Genomic DNA, 23143 nt, shown 5'->3' on the forward strand with positions numbered 1-23143 from the left:
GCTTATTTCTTTGTGCAGAGCTTTTCGCTGACTTTGTGGCCCGACTCCCCAGATTCCCCAGAAGTGTTTCAATACTGGCGTTTAAAAGACTGCGTGTAGGGGCGCCTGGGTGGCTCAGTCGTTAAGCGTCTGCCTTCGGCTCAGGTCATGATCCCAGGAGCCTGGGATCGAGCCCCGCATCTGGCTCCCTGCTCAGCAGGAAGCCTGCTTCTCCCCCTCCCACTCCCCCTGCTTGTGTTCCCTCTCTCGCTGTGTCTCTCTCTGTCAAATAAATAAATAAAATCTTTAAAAAAAAAAGACTGCGTGTAAAATCAGTAGCCCTGAGTGCGTCCAGTTTGGGTGGCACTAAAACACCATGTTCTTCCAAGGCAGTGAATAGCGGGTTTAAGGGGAAACAAATAGAAACAATTTAGTTAAGATTTTTTACGCCTTTGAAAATATTCTCCACAAAAATCTTTTTTAAAGATTTATTTATTTTAGAGAGAGAATACGGGGGAGGGGCAGAGGGAGGGAGAGAGAGAGTCTCAAGCAGAGTCCACGCTGAAGCGTGGAACCCCATCCCGGTGGATCTCAGGACTCTGAGATCAGGACTTGAGCCAAAACCAAGAATGGAGGCTTAACCGACTGTACCACCCAGGTGCCCCAACATAAAATCTTTTTTAAAGCTGAATTACTATGGGATTGGCTTACCAACCCGGAAAAGGAGTAGGAAATCCATCACTACTCAAGGAGTCCCTAAACTCTGAGGCTCCCTACAGATCACCTTGAGGGCTCTCTACAAACTGTCTGTGAGGAATAATGGGCAAACAGTAAGAAAAATAATTCATTGAACTACAATACTTAATTTCAAAGTACTTTCCTGAACACTGTGTTTCAGGTCCCAAAGACAAGATATTATGTAGGCAAATTGTTTACGTGCCCCCCCCCCCTACACACACTCCTTCCTTTTTAGTGCTCTTTTTTTTTTCCTTTCTAAAGTCGGTCCTCCTACTCAGGGAGGTCCCAGTCCCACTTTCACATCCTCACTAATTTTTGTTAATTACTCTCCACCAGAATGTTATCTCATAACTCAGCTTAACCAATAAAATTTGAAGTCTCCCAAACACTTTAGCATTTTATAGAGACAAAGCTTTCAACAGCCAGATAAAGGAGTGATCCTAAAATGGGGTTATTTTTAATGGGGTTATTTTAGGGGAAGGAGCCCTACTCTCCCATCACACCTTGTGGGCTGCTGCTGCCAGTTTTATCTCTTTATGAGCACCTACCTCTGCTTTTTTTTTTTTTTTTCAAGTTTTACTTACTTAAGTAATCTTTCTACCCCATGTGGGGCTCGAACTCACAACCTGGAAATCAAGAGTCACATGCTCTTCCAAATGAGCCAGCCAGGCACCTCAACTGCCCCTGCTTTTAAGCAGCAGCTAAGCTAACAAATATAAATAGCAGAAAGTGCCAGGCTATGTAAGCATATAGAAAAGTGGCAGAGGAGTGTCTATGTAGACAAGTACAAGTTAATGAGTCTAGAGGGAAATAGTTAAAATAGACTCTGCAATTGTGGACTCTTCCAGGAAGATGCTGGGGCAGTAAACTCTGACCAAAGAAGTCAATGAAAATATGAAACATGACAAATAAGACTATGGAACAAAATAGAAAATGTTATTCTAAGCTTTTATGAAATTGGCACCTTTGCTAATTAAGATACTATATATGGTTTTGACCTCTGCTTTTAAAAAAAATATCATGGAACTATAATTACCTCCCAAAAGTTGCCTTAATTGATCTAGGAAATAAGATGGACAGAGGGACATGAAATAGGGACACTTGCCTTGGTAAGTATTAGATATTTTACAGATACAGTCCTCATAAAATAAGATAGGAATTATCACAGCATTTTGCAGTGATGTCTAAGGGATGTTTTTTCTGCAAATAATAAAATAAACCAACTAACAGTGCTTAATTAAACATAGGGGTTTTTGTCATTGTTGTTGTTGTTAATCTAAAGAAATACTGAAGTAGGCGGTTGCAGGCATTGGTTCAGGGCGTTTTCCCCGTGGTTGCAAGAGATTCTGAAATCATATCCAAATTCAAGAAAGAAAACAGGGGCAACCAACATCAGCTATTCCTTTTTATCAGGTAAGAAAGAGTTTTCTTAGAAGCCCCTCCAAAGCCTTTTCACGTGTGTGTCATTGTCCAGAACTATGTCACATGGCCACTCCTAGTTATATAAAGGAGGCTGGGAAAATGAGTACAGTACTTCGATTTCCCAGGCTTTATGAGAGAGGAGGTCAAGGAGAGGGTTAAAAACATGTATTGGTTAGTTAGACCATAAGATGTCATAACTCACCCCTTGAATTGCTTAATACCCAAGCACACCTTTCTTCCCATGCAGGTATTTTGCACTGAATGCATTCATCAGACCCCGAAGGAAAGCAACCCAAAGTTTCAGCCACCTATTGCATTCACCTTGAAGTTTGGAGTCTCTGCAGTCTGCTCTGCCATTCACTCTTAAATGGTTTGTCAGTTGATAGCTGGAAGACAAGACAGCTGTTTGCCCCCCTCACCTTCCCCAAAATACCCAATATTACAGTAATAACGGTAGAATAGAATAATTACAATAAAAACTCTCATTCAGAAAAGGGGAGAATGGGAAATACACAGAAAACACTAGTCCATCGCAAATACCAAATCCTGCCAGGCAGGAATAGTAATGACTCCAAGCTCCAGCAGTGAAGAAAGTTCCTTGCATGACCCATCAGATTGGGCAGACTCTGATTCTGCTCTCTGGAAGGATTTCCCTTATCAATCCCCTCCCAACCCCCAGTGTGCCTCTTTGGAAGATGTTCTTATTCTAAAACCATCTATGGCAGCATCTGACGTGGGCATTGGGGAAAGTGACTTTCCTGGGGGAAATACACAACTTTCACAGTCCACTCCCCATTGGTGCAAATGCAGGATCCAGAGGATGGTAAAGGTGGAAGAATCATGAGTTTCCCAAGCAAGCTTGAGATTTTGAGGGCTATATAGTTTCCTCGAAAATTTAGCAGGCTTCAAATTTCTTTTTTTTTTTTTTAAGATTTATTTTAGAGAGAGAGAGAGAGCAGGTGGGCAGGGGCAGAGGGAGAGGGAGAGAGAGACTCAGACTCTACACTGAGCACACAGAGCCCAGAGCAGGTCTCAATCCCACGACCAGGAGATCACGACCTAAGCAGAAACCAAATCGGACACTCAACCAACTTTCCACCCAGGCACCCTGTTTTTCTTTCTTTTGATCAACCGTATGTATGAGTGACCACAGCCAAACACCTGTGAGACAAAATCAATTTCTCTCCTTTTCAATTTCTCTCCTTTTTATTTGAACTCTATTATACATACAAAAGCACATATACAACATATATGCACAGTTTAGGTTTTCAATAATATTATGAACATCCACGTAGTCATCATTCAGCTTAAGAAATAACCAATACCATGGCATGCCTGAGTGGCTCAGTCGGCCAACTGTCTGCCCTCAGCTCAGGTCACAATCCCGGAGTCCCGGGATCAAGCCCCGCCGTGTTGGGCTCCCTGCTCACCGGAGAGTCTGTTTCTCCCTCTCCCTCTGCCCCTCTACCTGCTTGTGTTCTCTCTCTCTCTCAAATAAATAAAATCTTTTAAAAAAGAGCTAATACCAGTAAATTTTTTGCTAATATTTCCTTTATTTCTTATAGAAAATTTGTTCCTAAATCTCATGTTTAATTTTACATGCTTTTTAACTTTATAGGATTTGTTCTTTTGAAAATTGTTCAGCTTCATGGATGTTGATGTTTGTATTAGATATCCCGTTCATTTCTGAATGGTAATCAAGCAATTATGTAAAATTTACTTATCTATTCTACTGTAATGGACATTAGGTTGTTTCCAGTTTTTTGTTATTATAAACATTGCTATTATGAATGTTCAATGTACATCTCTCTTGGTGCAAGTGTTTTTTTAGGGCATGCTTAAAACAATTTTATGATATGTAATTATACATCAATAAAGCTGTAAGAAAATATATGTGACCTTAAACAAGTTTCTCTAGGACACTTGTTCTTGAAATTTAATGTATGTTAAAGTCACCTAGAAAGCTTGTAAAACAGTTTGTTGGCCCCATCCTCAGAGCTTCTGATTTAGAAGGTCTGGGGTGCTACAGAGAATTTATATTTCTTCTTCTGGTGGGCTGGAAACTCTTCTATGGTATGGATAGATGTGTAGAATTGCTCAGTCATATGATATGTGAGTGTTCTCCTTTCTATATGTCAAATTGTTTTCCAAAGTGTGCTCCCAGCAGCAGTATAAAACATATTGTTACCAACATTTCAAATTTTCCACTTCTCATGCTTGCCAACATTGTTGTTTTATTTTTAAGATTTTATTTATTTATTTATTTTAAAGATTTTATTTGTCGGGGAGAGAGAGAGAGAGCACAAGTAGGGGAAGTGGCAGGCAGAGGGAAACACATGCTTCCTGTTGAGCAGGGAGCCCGATGCGGGACTCAATCCCAGGACCCCAGGGTCATGACCTGAGCTGAAGGCAGACGCCTAACCGACTGAGCCACCCAGGCGTCCCTATTTTTAAGATTTTATTTATTTGAGAGAGTAAGCAAGAGAGAGAGAGAGGGAGAGAGAGCACAAGTCAGGGGAGGCAGAGGGAGAAGCAGACTTCTGCTGAGCAGGGAGCCCAATGTGGGGCTCGATCCCAGGACCCTGGGATTATGACTCGAGCCAAAGGCAGACATCCAAACGACTGAGCCACCCAGGCACCCCAACATTGTTGTTTTAATTGTATCTCCCTAACAATTAATGACACTGAACACTTCTTCATTTTTGTTAAGCATCTCTATTCCCTCTCCTGCAAAATGTCTGATCACAAATTTCTCCCATTTTGAGTGCTTCTTTCATTGACTTATAGTTCTTTACATGTTTTGTATAACAGTTTTTCGTTGGTTGTATATGCTATAAATATCTTCTCCAGATGGCAGCATAAATTAACAAAAATTATTTAATGTCAAATGTATCCATCTTTTTGTTTATGGTTTGTGCATTTTGTGTCTTCTTTCAGAAATCATTTCCTACCAACAGTCATAAATATATATACCATATATTTTGTTTTCTGCAATTTATTTCTGTAATCTGTATCTATATTATTTTCTGAAAGGTTTACGTTCAGAATGTTAATCTAGTAGAATTGACTTTTGGATATGGTATAAAGTTAGGGACGTAATGTATGTGTTTTCAGTTTTAATATCCAACTGTCCTAGCACCATTGATTGAAAGCTTTCCTTTTTCTACTGATATATCAAGTGTCCAAATATGTGTGGATATCATTATAGACTCCTTATCATGTACCATGGTCTATTTGTCTACACTTTACCAAAATCCCCCTATATTATTGCAGCTTCAAAATAAGTACTAATATATGGTAGTCTAAGTACCACAAAGCTTTGAATTTGATATCACATAATATTAGGAATTACTATTAGTTGTCTGAGGTCTCATAATGGTACTGTGGTTATATAGAAGAATGTTCTAATTCTCGGGAGATGCATACTGAAGTGTATTTAGGGTCAGGTGTCATAATGTCAAGCAATTTACTTTCAAATGGCTCAACTGCCATTGAATCTAACTTGTGAGTATACAGGTATTCATCATACTATACAGTTTCTGTGTGTTTGAAATTTTTCACAATATGATGCAGGAAAATAATGTTAGGAAGGTAATACCCCACAACCTGATAACGGTTTAATGCTTGTAAGAAGACCGTTCCATTTGTTAAAAATATTTTAGCCAACACTTTGTTGTTTTCAGTAGGAAGACTGGCCCAAATAGCCTAAATAACATGCCATGTTACCAGAAATGGAACTTCTCTTTTATTGTCTTTGGGATTTTCTGTTGTTCTTTTACCTCTTATATTGAATATTTAGCTCAATAGTTTTCAGCATTGATTCTTGTCCAATATATACACTAAAGGCTACAAGTTTCCATCTAATTATTGTTTCATCTGGGGGTGCCTGCGTGCCGCAGTCGGTTAAGTGTCCAACTCTTGGTTTCCGTTCAGGGTTGTGATCTCAGTGTTATATGAGACCAAGCCGCACACTGGGCTCCGCGCTCAATGCAGAGTTGGCTTAAGACTCTCTTCCTCTCCCCCTGCCCCTCCCCGCTAAAATAAATCTTAAAAAAAGAAGACAAATGGATTCTCACATCTGCTTCTGTTTAAAAAATAATTATTATTATTGTTTCATCTGTCTCTCACAGTTTTGTTATCTATTACTTCCATTTTCATATATTTCTGACTTGTAATTTCCATTATGATGTTTTGATGTATGACTTATGTAGATGTTTTGAAATTTTCCAAATATATATATTTTTAAACTTATCTTTTGTTACTGACTTAATTGAACTGTGGTCAGAGAATGTGGTCTGAATGATTCCTACCGTTTGAAATGTGTTGAGATATGCATGATAGCTTAGTACGTGGTCAGTTTTTGGATATGTTCAATATGTGCTTGAAAAGAATACATGTTCTTCAGTTGTTTGGGAAGTATTTTTATATGTCCATTAAAATAAGCTTTTTATTTGTTCAGATCTTCTGTGTTACTGATTGTCTGATTCAGCAGTTGTTGAAAGAGGAACGTTAAAAGCTTTCATTCCGATGATTTTGGCAATTTCTCCTTGTAGTTATATCCATTTTTTCCCATTAATATTTAATATTTGTGTTTTTTAATAATACTTCAGTATGTAGTACCTCTAAAAAATATACTTTTTTTAAATACCACTATACCATTATAATATCTTTAAAAAATAATAATGCTTAATGCCCTCAAATATCCAGCGTTAAATTTCCCCAATTGTCTCAAATACATTGATTCATAATTGGTTGAAGTCAGAATCCACACAAGGTCCACACATCACACTTTGATACCTCTTGTGTACCATTTCGGATCTTGTTATTTTAGACACTGCTGCCCCAGCCATTTGTGTGGGGCCTTCAGCCTGCCCCACGCGAGTACAACCTGACAGCCCTCAGCCCGCGCTTCATGCCTGTCTCTGCCTGTCCCTGGGGTTCTCTGTTCACAGTGCAGGAAACTGCTTGCTCTTCATACATGCGCAAAAACCCAGAAGTGCTTGTAAATGCTCCGGGGCCAAACTTTGACCAGTGGGGAATGTGAGCCAATAACTGTAACTCCCTTTCTCCCCTACGGATGTTTCTGAGATGCATTTCACATGGTTCCTCAGAGGATCCCACAGGAGCGAGCAGTTTCCTGATCCATAATCTGTCCTTACATGGACTCTTTCTTTCGCTGTTTTACTTCCTGTATCTCTGGATTCACACGCTCACATAAAATATTTGCACTTTCAGGGGAACCCAGGCTAGGACAGTGTCCTCCATCTATTTTAATCTATAGGTTTATCCTTCCCCCCCAACCCCCCACTTTAAATAAGGACACTAGGCCCGTTTTCCTATAGAGGTTTCCACTTTCTTAAGTTTCACTGAAGGGCGCCTGCGTGGCTCAGTGGGTTAAGCAGCTGCCTTTGGCTCAGATCATGATCCCAGGATCCCCAGATCGAGTCCCCCGCGGGGCTCTCCGCTCAGCGGGAAGCCTGCTTCTCCCTCTCCTGCTTCCCCCTGCTGGTGCTCTCTGTCAAATAAGTAAAACCTTTTTTAAAAGTTTCACTGATTATAATCCTTTGGTTATGCTTTGTCTGTTCCTCTGTACTCTATATTTCCTATGAGCTATCTAGAGCCTTGATCAGATTGAGGTCCAAATTTTTGGCAAGAATACCTCCTGGGTGTTGTTGATATTCCATCTCGAATATACATATGAGGCTTGCTTGTTTCTTTTCATAAAGCTAAGATTGATCACTGGCTTCAGTTGTTGGCAGCCTGATCTGTAATGTGCCCCTTCCCCTTTCATCAAATCACTTCCTTCACTTTTTGTTTTATACATTTTGAATACTAAACCTGTATTAGGCAATATAAGTTTAGAATTGGAATTGTTATAACCGTTACATATTCTTGGTGCTTTGAACTACATATCAATGTGAAGCAAAGCCATTTCTAGTGTTGTTTTTGGTTTAAAGTCTATTTTACTTGATATTAATAAAACTATACCAACTTTATGTTGATGGTGTATCTTTTCAATACTTTTATTTTCAACAGTAACAAGCAGCCAACACACATCAAAAACCTGAGATTTGTCCAAACATTTCTCTCCTTGTTATAGTTACATATTCTTGGTCCCGAGACATAGCTGATAATAATTGGACAAACCTCCCACTGTTATCACCAGCCTAGGTCCTCACTGCCTGCCGTCCTAACCCCTCTACTCAGCCAAGTCCGTATTTTAGAGTCTCTTACTTTAAGCACCCCATTTATGGAACTGAATTCTCTGGAGACAGGAATGCATTTTACTAAAAATAATAGAAAACTTAAGTGGCTTAAGATCTAGCTGGTTCAGGGGCACCTGGGTGGCTCAGATGGTTAAGTGTCTGCCTTTGGCTCAGGTCATGATCCCAGGGTCCTGGGATCGAGTTCCGCATCAGGCTCCCTGCTAGGCGGGGAGCCTGCTTCTCCCTCTGCCTCTGCCTCTCTCTCTCTCTCTGACTCTCATGAATAAATAAATAAAACATTAAAAAAAAAAGATCTAGCTGGTTCAGCAGCTAAATGACGTCATGGCTGACATCTCTGCAGCATCCGTGGCCTTCATTATCACAAAATGGCTTACACAGCATCAGCCCTCCTCCAGGACATTTCTAGTCATCAAACTCCTGTCCCCAAAACTCAGCTCCAATTTCCCCAGCTCTGGAAAGGAGGGAACTCTGTTTCCCAGCCATGCAGTATTAGACCCTTTAAAAACATTGAAATAGCTAATACTATGAAGACTTTTCATGAATATTCAGATAATTTCAGATTTCTGGGTCTTATTGCTTATGATGGCAATATTTCTGGAACACCCACCAATATCCTCCCTTGTCTGCTATGCAGCATCTAGTCTTCTATGAGATTTTCTTTGATTTCCCACTCCCAAAGATTGTCCTTTCCCTGAACTTTCTATTATAGAACTTAGCACTTAAACAGTATGACCTGTCTCTTCCCTCTAGATGACAGATAAAGTCCTTCAAAATCTCACAGGTAGCCCCAGTGTTCTTCATGAGAACAAAAGAAGGTGAGCTTTGTATCTATGGCCACAGTAAAAGTCTCAGACTGGTCCACCCATGAGTTACTGAATCTCACTGACCTCTGATCTGAGCCAGCTCCCTGGAGGAAGGAGTCTTTACTAATTAAGAACTGCAGGGGCGCTTGGGTGGCTCAGTTGGCTGAGCGTCTGACTCTTGGTTTCGGCTCAGGTCATGATCTCAGGGTTGTGGAATCAAGCCCGCTATTGGGCTCTGCGCTTGGCGTGGAACCTGCTTGAGATTCTTTGTCTGCTCCTCCCTGCCACTCACAGACATTCTCTTTCTCTCTCAAATAAATAAAATCTTAAAAAAAACAAAAAAAACAAAAACTCGAGGGGGTGCCTGGGTGGCTTAGTCGGTTAAGTGTCCAACTCTTGATCTCAGCTCAGGTCTTGATATCAGGGTTGTGAGTTCAAGCCCCACATTGGACTCCACACTGGGTGTGGAACCTACTCAAAAAAAAAAAAATAGCTCCAGGGTGCCTGGAGGCAAGTGGAAAACAGTCTCCAGACAAGCTTCAATCAATATGAACATATTGGAATGTTATTTGGGTTGTAGAGTACCTTTACTTTAAGCATTTTATGGCCTGCAATTTGGAGAACTTCATACTGACATGGTTATTGGGTACCTGAACACTACACTTTTTTTTTAAGATTTTATTTATTTATTTGACAGAAAGAGAGACAGCGAGAGAGGGAACACAAGCAGGGGGAGTGGGAGAGGGAGAAGCAGGCTTTCCACTGAGCAAGGAGCCCAATGCGGGGCTCGATCCCAGGACCCCGGGATCATGACCTGAGCCGAAGGCAGATGCTTAACTGACTGAGCCACCCAGGCGCCTCCTGACATATCATTTCCTATAATTCCTTGACTACTACGAAGTCCTTCCAAGTTAGGGAAACCCCAGCCATGTTCCACCCAGAGGAGAGGGTAGAATAGAGAGGATTGCCTCAAAGAGGTCACTGAGGGTATCTTAACAAAAAGATCCTGGCTTGGGGCACCTAGCTGGCTCAGTCAGTAAAGCGTGCAACTCTTTATCTTAAGGTTATGAGTTCGAGCCCCACATTGGGTGTAGAGATTACTTTTAAAAAATCAAAAAGATCCCACTTAACATCTAGCACTTCTGGGATTCCATCTGAGTTCTATTTCCATTCCACTCTGAACCCACTAGCTGTATCTGGCTGGCAGACAGAAATGCTGGAGGAAGATAATGATTCAGGGAGACAGGAGAAATCCAATGAATAGAGAATTTTTCTTTGTTATGGTGTGGGGATATCTCACAGGCTTTTACCAGTGCCTAGGATAAACACTCTATGCCAGTTCCCACCAAACACCTTTCGGATTCAAAATTTAGCTTCTCAAGTATCTTAACACTGAAAAGGTAGGAACTAGGAAACTCTAGCATCATTAGATAGGAACAAAGTTTATTCTAAATGAACAAAGTAGCATTTCTGTATAACTACCTGTCTCAGGTAATACCAGTATAATACTTACATAGAGCTTTCTATGTGCCAGGCACTGTTCTCAGACCTTTATATGTATTAACTCCTTTTATCTTTATGACAATCCTATGATGAAGTAGGTTTTATTGTTGTTGTTCTCATCTTCTGAATGAAGATACCAAGGCATTCAAATGTTAGATAACTTGGGCGCCTGGGTGGCTCAGTCAGTTAAGCAACTGCCTCAGCTCAGGTCATGATCCCAGGGTCCTGGGATCGAGCCCCACATTGGGCTCCTGCTCAGTGTGGAGCCAGCTTCTCCCTCTGCCTCTGCCGCTCCCCCACTTGTGCTCTCTCTCTCTGTCAAATAAATAAATAAAATATTTAAAAATATATTTCTTAAAAAAAAAAAAAACATTGACTAACTTATCCACGGTCCTATCTGTTGGTAAGAAGTGGCAGAGCTGAGATTTAAACCCAGGCAGTCTGGTACAGAGTTTGTTCTCTTAGGCACTCTGCTATTCAGTGTGGAACCTGCCCCCAAGAGACCTGCAAAGGGAAAGCTCAAGCCCAGGCCATCGGGTTCTCACCAATATGCTGATCCTAACCAACCCTGCCAACACTCCCAGACCTTCATAACAACTCAGATGATCCCTCCTTGTCCCAGCCAGATCTTGGTTTAAATAAGGAAATACAGGATGTGTGGTACATGAGGAATAAATCAAAGGCTTATTAGAAAAGTTTTCACTCATGCTCAGATCATTTCTGATTTCAGTGTCTTTCAATACGCTAGCAGTATTTTCCACTCTTGTTCACCATGCATGCTCCTCCCTGCTTCTCAAATTCAGAACAAGCTTCCTGTTCCATGGAAGGTCTTCCTCATTGCCACCCAACCCCCCCCAAGGCAATCCTCCTGTACTGTCTCTGGCAGCAGCTAGCCCTTCATAATATATCCACTATTATTCTCATCTCTCTATAGACGGTGAACTCTTTGAAAGCCTCTGTTTCCCCATTTGTATATTGAGAGTAATAAAATTCACCACCACCCGCTCCACGAGAATTAACTAAAATAATCTCACCAAAGCACTTACTTGACATTCAGTTTTCAGTGGAGGATAGGCAGCTATGAAAATGTCGTTTTGTAACCTTGGGTAGTTCGTACAGTGTTGACACACAATATACACTTAGTAGATGTTTGCTCAATGAGGACGCAATAATCCCCCAAATCACTAAGGATATACTTTTAAAGTCTTAGTTAAAGGTCTTTAGTAGAGCGCTAGCCCTGATTTGCCAGTTCTGCCTGTGAAAATGTCACAATCCAAATTGTCATATACCTTGTTGGTGTCAGTTCATTTTTGCAGTTATAGTTGAAAGGATGCTGTGACCAAGACTGTTTGAAATTAAAATAGAGAAGCAAATATATTCAGATAAGGAAAAGGTCTCCTTTCTTTTAAATTATTTCACTACTACACTTAGTCATCTTACATTTTAAGATAAAGACAATAGGCTAAAAATAGTCCTTTTGCATTTTTCCTTTTTTGGGTCCTTTCCCTGCTATGTAGTTTTAGCTTTAAATAAAGAACAATGACTGCCTTCAAGTTATCTTATAAACAGATCAAGTTTTGTTATAATTACCAGTACAACAAAATTTCAATGTACCCAAAAAAATGCCTAAGCTCCTTGGCATGACCTACTTTACCAGATTACCATTAATACAGAAAAAATTCCAGACTAAAAAAAGAATTTGGAAAATGCCTTAGAGAAATGGGATACCTATTGGATAAAAACCATTTCTGACACTCAGTAAGTTTTGGTCTGTATTTTACTTACTTTATTGAATTCATTGTAGGTGTTTCTAAAATCTCTATGTTACTAATCACACAAATATAGAGAAATAGATTAGTATTAGCTCCAAGAACAAACTGGTGATTGACAGAGGGGAGAGGGTCAGGGGGGGTTGGGCAAAATAGGTAAAGGGGATTAAGAGGTACAAACTTCCAGTTATAAAATAAATAAGTCAGGGCACCTGGATGGCTCAGTCAGTTAAGCATCTGACTTGATTTCGGCTCAGGTCATGATCCCAAGGTTGTGAGATTGAGTCTCAAGTGAGGCTTCATGCAGGGCATGGAGACTGCTTAAAATTCCTTCTCTCGCCCTCCCTCTGCCCCTCCTCCTCTCTAAAAAAATATAAAAATAAAATAAAATAAAAAGTCATGGGGCTGAAAAGTACAGCATAGGGAGTATAGTCAATACATTGTAATAATGTTGTATGGTGACAGATAGTAACTACACTTATAGTAGTAAGCATTTAGTAATATATATAATTATCCAATCACTATGTTGTACACCTGAAACTAATATATTTTATGTCCACATTTTAAAAAATTAATTCATATAAGGTTATTTATTTTACCTTAATTCTTTTGAAAGGAATAAAACAGCCATCTTACATCATTTTATAAAGCATCTGTTTTCTTATGCAGGGAATATCTTGTAGTTAAAATTACAGTTTAATAATTTTTGTTCTTCATACATTTAGGAAACCTGAACCTTATCTTTGCAGAATTGCAGAAAACAGGGCGCCTGGGTGGCTCAGTTGGTTAGGCGACTGCCTTTGGCTCAGGTCATGATCCTGGAGTCCCGGGATCGAGTCCCGCATCAGGCTCCCTGCTCAGCGGAGGGTCTGCTTCTCCCTCTGACCCTCCTCCCTCTCATGCTCTCTGTCTCTCATTCTCTCTGTCTCAAATAAATAAATAAAATCTTTAAAAAAAAAAAAAAGAATTGCAGAAAACAGTATTGAACTTGACATAATTATTTGCACAATCTATAGACATTCCTTCCAGAAAATGCTACCAAATACCTATGCTGTATAAGCATCATGCTGGATGTTCAGGATACAGGAAGACAAATGAACAAAATCAAAAAAGTAAGTAATGATAAGTATTATAAAGAAAAAGAAAGCAGATTAAAAGGAATGGAGTGAAGGGGATAAGGTGTTATATATCTTTGAAAACTTAGGTGACTTGAGCAGAATCCTGAAAGAAACAAGTGAGTGAGCCACAGAGACACTGAGAAAGAGTGCTCCAGGCAGGCAGACTAGCAAGTGCAAAGGTCCTGAGGCAGAATGTATTTTGCTTGTTCTTAGCAAAGAGATCAATATGGGTGGAGTGGTGTGAGCAAGGAAGAGGAAAAAAAAGCAGGAGATGAGATCAAAGAGAAAATAGGACCCAGATCATAGAGGGCTTTATGGATCCAATGGAAAGATGACATGAGCCGCAAATGTAATTTTAAATTTCCTAGCAGCCATATTTTAAGAGGTAAAAGAAACAAGTAAAATTAATTTTAGTAATATATTTTATTTGACTCACTATATCTAAAATATTATCATCTCAACATGTAATTAATATAAGAAAATACTCATGAGTTACTTTACATTTTTTCCTTTCTTCCTAAGTCTTTAAAATCCAGTGTGTATTTTATACTCACAGCACATCTAAATTCAGACTAGCACATTTCAAGTGCTCAAGAGCCACATGGGGCTAGTGGCTACCATATTTTATCTATCAAATATATACAGAAATAAAGAGAAGAGTATAATGGATTTAATGTCATTATCACCCACTTTCAATAATTAGCAATACATGGCCAGACTTGTTTCACTTATGTCCATCCATTTTCCCCAAACCCAGATATTCGGGGCAGGGGGGGTAGATACCAAATTACTTTATTTGAAGGAATGGTACAAATGAAACAAGTTAAGTAGATATTTTGGTACCCAGATCCAGATATTTTTGAAGGAATATACTGGAGAGTTTTGAACACAGGAATGACTTTTAACAGCTCACTCTGCCAAGTTAAGAATAGTTCATGAAGGAGAAGCATGGGTGGAGACAGGAATACCCGATGAGAGTATTATAATAATCGTGGTGAACTGATAGCACCTTAGTCTCGGGGGTGGTGGTGGCAGGGGAGATGGTGAGGCATGGAGGATTGACTGGATCCTCACTATATTTCAAGGGTAGAAGCTGACAGGATAGACTGATGGAACAGTTATGGAATCTGAGAGAGAAGAGTCAGGATGACTCCTAGGTATTTGGCCTAAGGAACGTGATAGGGTTGTCATTTACTGAAATAGGGGAGGCTGCAAGAGGCACACCTGGATGGGTATCAAGAGTTCATTTTTGGACATGTGAAATTTAAACTACCTGTTAGATATCCAAGTACAGACAGTGAATGAAAAGTTGGAGATCTAGATCTGCCATTCAGAGAAGAAGTCTAGGCAGGAGATATAAATTTAAGAGTGCTCAGAAAACAAATGATGTTAAAAACCATGGGACAAGATGTGTTCAGTAGGAAGTGAATATACGTAGAGGAGAGGTCCTAGTGCACACCAAGGTTTAAAGCAGGAAGAGGAGGAGGAACCAGGAAAGAAGACTGAATAGAAGCCCCAGATGAGCCAGAAAAATAAATAAGTAAAACCCAAGAAAAAGTATTGTCCCAGAAGACAAGTAAAAGAAGTATTTCAAGGAGGAGGTAGGAAGCAAGACACAAAACTAAATTGAAAAAGAAAATAAAAACCAATACCAAGAATTTGAAAACAAACTGAAGCAAATGAACCTACTGGTGTACCCATTTGGTGACAAAATCACACAAAGAAAAGAATTATTCCATCTGACCTTTGAACACAATATTTTGACTATAGAGTTCTGAGTGGGACATAATCTTTGGGGCAAAAAAATTAAAAAGGCAAACAATCTTAAATTATCTAGTTTCATTTAGTAGTTTTATTGTTAATAGCAACAATCGTATTATTGTTTGGAAACCAACATATGCATATTTTAATATACTACTACTAAGAAACTTATGTTAAAGCTGTTCAACATTGAAAGACCAGTTTAAAAAAAAAAAAAAACCCTTGTGGGGTGCCTGGGTGGCTCAGTCAGTTGAGTGGCCAGCTCTTGATTTTGGCTCAGGTCATGATCTCAGGGTCGTGGGATCAAGCCCCGCATTGGGCGGTGCACTCAGTGCGGAGTCTGCTTCACATTCCCTCTCCCTCCCACTCACTCGCTCTCTCAAATAACTAAATAAAATCTTTTTTTAAAAAAACCTTGTAATTTTATTTATTTTTTTTTTTTAAGATTTTATTTATGTATTCATGAGAGACAGAGAGAAAGGCAGAGGGAGAAGCACGCTCCCAAGGAGCAGGGAGCCCGATGCGGGACTCGATCCCAGGACCTTGGGATCATGACCTGAGCCGAAGGCAGACGCTTAACCATCTGAGCCACCCAGGTGCCCAAAACCTTGTAATTTTAGATTACAGTTATAAATATCAGTATAAACGTGTACTTTTAAATTTTTTCTATAGTTACTTATTTTCTAGGTCTGTCCACTGAAAAGGCCAAGAAGCAAAATAATTAGGTAGCAACAAGAATCCCATATTGTGGGCCGCCTGGGTGGCTCAGTCGTTAAGTGTCTGCCTTTGGCTCAGGTCGCGATCCCAGGGTCCTGGGATCGAGCCCCGCATCGGGCTCCCTGCTCAGCGGGAAGCCTGCTTCTCCCTCTCCCACTCCCCCTGCTTGTGTTCCCTCTTTCGTTGTGTCTCTCTCAGTCAAATAAATAAATAAAATCTTTAAAAAAAAAAAAAAGAATCCCATATTGTGGTCTCAAAACACCATTTCACACTAAAAGGACTTGGGATTTTCCAGACAGTCAATTCCAAGAAATACATCAGCTGAGCTTGGGATATCTTATTGTACCAGAAAAAGAAGAGGCTATCAAAAGCTAATATTGTCATAGCAAACACATGCAGAAGCTTCAAAAGTTTCCCATTCGTACCCAAAATAGAACAATTTGAGTGTCAACACCTGCAGCTGGCAGAAACACAGCGAATGTGTAAAGCCATGGGTTCAGACTGCTATTCAAAAAGGGAAAAAGACAAAGACGCTAAGGACATCGTGGAGGTTGCTAGGTAACCAACACATCACTGTAAAATTGGATAATTAAAAGGAAATAACCAAATATCTGTCCTGCCTTTCTGGTATGAATAGTATTTCAGGATAACCAAATAACCCTCGTGGGTATAAGAAAGCTCTTCTTCTTCTTCTTTTTTTTTTTTTTTTAAAGATTTTATTTATTTATTTGACAGAGAGAGACACAGCGAGAGAGAGAGCACAAGCAGGGGGAGTGGGAGACGGAGAAGCAGGCTTCCCGCCGAGCAGGGAGCCCGATGCGGGGCTCGATCCCAGGACCCTGGGATCATGACCCGAGCCGAAGGCAGACGCTTAACGACTGAGCCACCCAGGCACCCCAAGAAAGCTCTTCTATACAGAAGAATTCTAGCTAATAAATGAAGAAGGAATAATTGAACTAGAAAATCACCATCTTTCGACCCCTGTTTATTTTTATTTTTTTGTCTTAGACTATTTTTTTTATTTTATTATGTTATGTTAATCACCATATATTACATCATTAGTTTTTGATGTAGTGTTCCACGATTCATTGTTTGCGTAAAACACCCAGTGCTCCATTCAATACGTGCCCTCTTTAATACCCATCACCGGACTACTCCATCCACCCGCCCCCCTCCCCTCTAGATCGACCCCTGTTTATTTTTAAATGAATCAGACAGAGCTAAGCAATAGGTACCGAAATCATTAAGTGAAAGATTGTTAGAAAACTTTACAGTGAAGGAATCAGGCTGTCCCCACATAAACAACTTGAGCATTACTAAAAGTGAAGCCATCTGACCCTATGTGGCTCTTGAGGTGATGAAATAATACGGAGTCTGTAACACCACCTATAGCATGTTCTTGTCAAGAATCTAAAATACAATTTAAGCAAGTCTTTAGATCTAACTTCTAGTCTGCAGGAAATACAGATGATGAAAAAGCAAATTAAATACCACAAAGTGGTGTTTAACTGAAACATTCTACAGGACTACTGACGCAGTTTCTTCAAGAAGCATATCAAATAAGGGAGGGGGGAATGGAGCACTTCTGCAAATGAAAGTGTAAGAACCATATGTGGACCTTGTTTGGATTCTGGCTTGAAAAAATAATAATTGTAATAAGACATTTTTTGAGATGATAGGCAAATCTGAATAGTTTGTACTATAACTTAAGAAATGCGTATTTCGATCGATGTAAAAATGGCCTTGTGGTTCTATAAGAAAATTTTTTTTTTTGTCTTTTAAAGCCTCATGAAGTGGTCAGGATAAAGTATCATGCCTTTTAAAATTTGGTTTTAAATACTCCAGCCAAGGGGCGCCTGGGTGGCTCAGTTGGTTAAGCGTCTGCCTTCGGCTCAGGTCATGATCCCGGGGTCCTGGGGTTGCCTGCTCCGCGGGAAGCCTGCTTCTCCCTCTCCCACTCCCCCTGCTTGTATTCCCTCTCTCGCTGTGTCTCTCTGTCAAATAAATAAATAAAATCTTTAAGAATAAATAAATACTCCAGCCAAGAAATATAAATAAATTAATTAAATAAATTTACAATAGAAACAGCTCCAGCTTATCAAGCTACCCCCTTACACCAGCATAGATAAGAGCTACTTGTTCCTCAGTAGCCACAGGAGCATATTGTCCTTGCTTCAGACACTCAGATGCACATCACGACTCAAGAGTTGGTTGAGTGGCGGCACGGAGGTCAGAAGTGAATCGGGCAAAAGCAGCAACTTCATGATTAAGAGCCAATTCCAGCTTCGTGGCACCTGCCACCTGCTTCATGGCCCTGGTTTGGGCAGCAGATCTGACAAGGGACACAGATGAACCAACACTAATGGTAAGGCAGATAATTTTGTAGAACATTTCTGTTTCCAAGAAGATCTGTCGGTCAGGGATGGAAATGATATTCATTGGATCATAAGCGGACACATCACCTGCTGTGTTTCTATGAGTGGTAAAGCAGTCAAGGAGCCACTACCAAAAGAATCCTTCATTTTGGGGCGCCTGGGTGGCTCAGTTGGTTAGGCAACTGCCTTCAGCTCAGGTCATGATCCTGGAGTCCCAGGATCGAGTCCCGCATCGGGCTCCCTGCTCAGCAGGGAGTCTGCTTCTCCCTCTGGCCCTCCCCCCTCTCATGCTCTCTCTATCTCATTCTCTCTCTCAAATAAATAAATAAAATCTTTAAAAAAAAAAAAAAGAATCCTTCATTTTGGCTGCTCTCTCCCAACAGATGGGAGTGCAGGTAGAACACATCACCAGGACAGTCTTCACAAGCAGCAGAGATGTGACAATAAGCAACAGACTGTTTGGATAACTCATCATAGGTGAGTGAAGCATGTTTGCCATTATCCTTAAAATATTCTATTGAACAGCCAGAATAAGGAGTCAGGTACTGATGTGGGGCAGAATCAGTAGCAGCAGCTGAAACCACAACGGTGTACTTCATGGCATCTGTAAGTCTCTTCACCACCTGGGCAACAGTGGATCTCTTTGGACCAATAGCAATGTAGATATAGTACAGCTTCTTCTTTTCACCAGATCCATCACTGAAACATTTCTGGTTAATGATTATGTCAATCTTTCATGTTTTGCCAGTCCATTGGACACCAATAATCAGCTCAGGTTGACCAGGACGGACCAGTTAGCACCAAGCTATCCACAGCCTTAGTGCCAGTCTGCACTGGCTTCTGCACAGAGATTGGAGGAATGATCCCAAGTTGGCGCTTTCAGGCGAACTTGCCTGTGGTTCTGAGAACCAACTACCAATGGCACTTAACACATGACCCAACAGCTTCTCACCAACTAAAACATCCACAGTGGCTCCTGTCTTTTTCACAATATCTCCTTCCTTAATTAGTTTTCATTTCCAAATACACCACCACCAACATTATCAGGTTCCAAGTTCAGATACATATGCTTCAAGCTTGGAAGAAAACTCTACCATTTCTTCTGCTTGTACATTCCTCAGCCCATGTACTTGAGCAATACCATCACCAATACTTAAAACACATCCAGTCTCTTCAAGGTCAGCAGAGGTATTAGCTCCAAGAATACACTCTTCAGACCCAGAGGACACCCCAGCAGCACCAGTCTTCTGAGGACAGGTGTTAGAGGCATGGAGGTTCCTTGTGACAACTAAGGATGATTGCCAAGCATTTTTGGAGACCAGACCAGCTTTCTGAGAGAGGATGAAAGCCACAGCTCAAGCCCAAGGCCATGTGCACAGACATTTTTTTTTCTTAAAGTTTATTTAGCTTTTTTTAGTGGGGCTCAAACTCTCGACCAAGTCAAGAGTCACATGCTCTTCCAACTGAGCCAGCCAGGCACCCCCAGATAGCATCTCTAGAGCTCTCCTTAGGTGGTTCCTCTCCAGTTGCAGCCTCTGAACTGACTCCCAAACAAATATTAACCTAAAGAAATTACACTAGTATTCTGAGATAGTATATTAGTATTATGAGATAATTACATTAGTATCAGACAAAATACACTTTTAAGAAAAAATTCTTATTATGGATAAGGAAAGTCATAACGTAAGAATAAAAACAATAATTCATTAGAAAGATAAGACAATTTTAGGGGCACCTGGGTGGCTTAGTCATTAGGCGGCTGCCTTTGGCTCAGGTCATGATCCCAGAGTCCTGGGATCGAGCCCCACATTGGGCTCCCTGCTCCAAGGGAGGCCTGCTTCTCCCTCTCCCACTCCCCTTGCTTGTATTCCCTCTCTCGCTGAGTCTCTCCCTGTCAAATAAATAAATAAAATCTTTTAAAAAAAAAGAAAGAAAGATAAGACAATTTTATATATATTTTTTAAAGATTTATTTTATTTGACAGAGAGAGTGCATGTGGGCACATGCATGAGTAGGGGGAGGGGCAGAGGGAGAGAATCTTCAAGCAGACTCCCTGCCAAATGCAGAGCCGGATGCAGGGCTTGATCTCATGACCCATGAGACATTGACTTGAGCCAAAATCAAGAGTTGGATGCTCAACCAACTGAGCCACCCAGGTGCCCCTATAACTTTAAATTTTTAACTTTTTTTTTTTAAGATTTTATTTATTTATTTGACAGAGAGAGAGAGACACAGTGAGAGAGGGAACACAAGCAGGGGGAGCAGGAGAGGGAGAAGCAGGCTTCCCGTGGAGCAGGGAACCCGATGCGGGGCTCGATCCCAGGACCCCAGGATCATGACCTGAGCCGAAGGCAGATGCTTAACGACTGAGTCACCCAGGTGCCCCTAAATTTTTAACTTTTTATTATGAAATTTTGAAACATATACAAAGGTAGAAAAAAATGGTACAATGAACACCTCTAAATCCACTACTTAGATTCAACCATCATTAACATTTACATTTTGTCACATTAACTTTATTGCTTTATCTATCTATATTTTTTATTAGTATGGTTGAGCTGTTTCAAAGTGTCACACCCTATGACATGTCATGCCAAAATACATATCTAAAAAAAAATGACATTCTACTATCTAGATAGAAGGGTATAATCACAACAACATAAAAATAAATCCTTAATTTCATCTCATATTACCATGTCCTCAAAATGTTACATATAGCTCATTTTTTCATAGCAGGATTCAATCAAAATCATCTATTGTATTTGATTGTTATATTTCTTAAATTTCTTTTAAACTATACTATTACCTTTCCTTCATTTTTAGGAAATCCCATTTCTTTTTTTTTTTTTAAGATTTTATTTATTTATTTGACAGAGAGAGACACAGCGAGAGAGGGAACACAAGCAGGGGGAGTGGGAGACGGAGAAGCAGGCTTCCCTCTGAGCAGGGAGCCCGATGCGGGGCTCGATCCCAGGATCCTGGGATCATGACCTGAGCCGAAGGCAGACGCTTAATGACTGAGCTACCCGGGTGCCCCGGAAAACCCATTTCTAAGAATCTACCCCAAAGATAACACCAGCAAAATTTTTTTAATTTATTTTTTTTTATTGAGGTATAACTGATATACAACATTATACTAGTTTCAGGTATAAAACATAATGAATGATTCCACATTTGTATATATTGTGAAATGATCACCACAATAAATCTAGTTAACATCCATCACCATGGGGCACCTGGGTGGCTCAGTCGTTAAGCGTCTGCCTTAGGCTCAGGTCATGATCCCAGCGTCCTGGGATCGAGCCCCGCATCGGGCTCCCTGCTCCACGGGAAGCCTGCTTCTCCCTCTCCCACTCCCCCTGCTTGTGTTCCCTCTCTCGCTGTCTCTCTCTGTCAAATAAATAAATAAAATCTTAAAAAAAAAAAATCCATCACCATTCATAGTTACAGAATTTTTTTCTTGTGAAGTGATTTACTCTCTTAGCAACTTTCATATATGCAATATAGTATTATTAACTGTAGTCACCATGCTGTAAATTACATTGCCATGACTTACTGATCCTATTACTGGAAGTTTGTACTTTTTATTCCCTTTACCCATTTTGCCCACCCCCTAAACCCTGCCTATGGCAACCACTAATGTGTTCTCTATATTTATGAATGTGGCTTTGTGTTTTTCTTTGTTTGTTTTGCTTTTTAAATTCCACATGTGAATGAGATCATAACCAACAACAAAAAAATTTTTAAACACATATGTACAAAGTTATTCCCTTCAGCACTATTTGTTACAGCAAAAAGACTGGAAACAAACCAAACATCCATCTACAGAGGACTAGTTGCATGAACAGCTATATTATGAAGTCCTATGCAGCAGTAAAAAAAAAAAAAAAAGAAAGGAAGGAAGGAAGAAAGAAATTAGGAAAATCTCTTGAATGCTGCTATGAAATCATCTCCAGAATATATTGTTAAAATGCATAAATCACGTCACAGACAATGTGTATAGAATCCTACCTTTTAACTAAGAAATAATCAAAGAACAAAACATTTAAAAAGAGCAAAGTAAAAACAAATAAAAATAAATAAAATCATTACAAATCATACTGTATATATTAAAAAAATAATAAGATATTAACAACTTTATGCCAATAAATTTGAAAATTTAAATGAACAAGAAAAATTTAGGGAAAGACCAACTTATTAAAACTAACACAAAAATAAAATCTAAATAGGGCACCTGGCTGGCTCAGTTGGTAGAGCATGTGGGTTGTAAGTTCAAGCCCCACGCTGGGCATAGAGATTACTCAAAAATAAAATCTTTTAAAAAGGGGGCACCTGGGTGGCTCAGTCGTTAAGCGTCTGCCTTCGGCTCAGGTCATGATCCCGGGGTCCTGGGATCGAGCCCCTGCTCCGCGGGGAGCCTGCTTCTCCCTCTCCCACTCCCCCTGCTTGTGTTCCCTCTCTCGCTGTGTCTCTCTCTGTCAAATAAATAAATAAATAAATAAATAAAATCTTTAAAAAAAAAATCTTTTAAAAAGTAAGTAAATAAGGGGCGCCTGGGTGGCTCAGTTGGTTAAGCGACTGCCTTCGGCTCGGGTCATGATCCTGGAGTCTCGGGATCAAGTCCCGCATCGGGCTCCCTGCTCGGCAGGGGGTCTGCTTCTCCCTCTGACCCTCTCCCTCTCATGCTCTCTGTCTCCCATTCTCTCTCTCAGATAAATAAATAAAACCTTT

The 23143-nt window shown here is 40.2% G+C and overlaps 1 pseudogene; it reads right to left on the minus strand.

The window, feature by feature from the left end:
• Nucleotides 1-18110: 18110 nt before the first annotated feature.
• Nucleotides 18111-22013, minus strand: LOC102736227 (ATP synthase F(1) complex subunit alpha, mitochondrial pseudogene; annotated as a pseudogene).
• Nucleotides 22014-23143: the final 1130 nt, after the last annotated feature.

This window comes from Leptonychotes weddellii, chromosome 12, assembly GCF_054177405.1.
Source record: "Leptonychotes weddellii isolate Sample4059 chromosome 12, ASM5417740v2, whole genome shotgun sequence".
Taxonomy (NCBI): Eukaryota; Metazoa; Chordata; class Mammalia; order Carnivora; family Phocidae; genus Leptonychotes; species Leptonychotes weddellii.